We start from the raw sequence: 650 nt of genomic DNA, 5'->3' as shown, positions 1-650 counted from the left end.
CTTTTAGGACAGGGATATCTTTGGTATACTATGGCAATAGTTCTGCTGAAATAAATATATATGAATATATATATAAATTTTCTCTTTCTGTTTCATATTCGAATTACAGATTGATTCACATGTTTTCACTTTTCTTCTCTTTTTCTGTTCAGGTTTATCATCCCTAATTCCCCTCCTTAATCCATTCTGTAATAATCACAACTGATTTTTTTTTCTACCTTCTACATTGTTTTTTGGGACCTTCCATGGACCACACCAGGAGCAATGAAACATCCATGTGATACACTGACTGCAAAAGTTTATTCTCTTCTAGAAGATGTAATGAGTGGGGCTCTAGAATTAAAAATGGACTAAGCCTTTTAATCCTTACTCAGCAAAAGGAGGATTTCAACTTCCATTAATATTTACAGTTTTTTGCACTGTGCTGTAAAATGCTATTGCTGTTTGTATGGAAATAAAATACATATTTTTGTTGGTTCTTGCTTTTTCTTCTTGCTAATATTGTGCACTCCAGATTAACTGTGTACAGTGTACTGTGTATATTTAGATATCAAGTCTTTAATTAGCACTCTAAAAATAATAGGCTACACACAAAGAAAATGCTATGAATGTCACTTCATGATAGTTGATTCATACTTTGCATCAAAATG

General features: G+C 32.0%; 1 protein-coding gene across 1 annotated transcript in view; it reads left to right on the top strand.

Annotated features, from left to right (window-relative positions):
* The window catches only part of CELSR2 (cadherin EGF LAG seven-pass G-type receptor 2), a gene marked incomplete in the record, with an annotated part of 60,354 nt that extends 59,878 nt beyond the window's left edge, over positions 1–476 (top strand). Inside the window, 1 exon segment of the mRNA XM_072424231.1 lies at positions 260–476.
* Between the last annotated feature and the right edge of the window lie 174 nt (positions 477–650).

The sequence above is a fragment of the Pyxicephalus adspersus genome, chromosome 1 (assembly GCF_032062135.1).
Source record: "Pyxicephalus adspersus chromosome 1, UCB_Pads_2.0, whole genome shotgun sequence".
NCBI lineage: Eukaryota > Metazoa > Chordata > Amphibia > Anura > Pyxicephalidae > Pyxicephalus > Pyxicephalus adspersus.
Note: the sequence above shows the minus strand (reverse complement) of the source record. Positions and strands in the feature narration are given on the sequence as shown.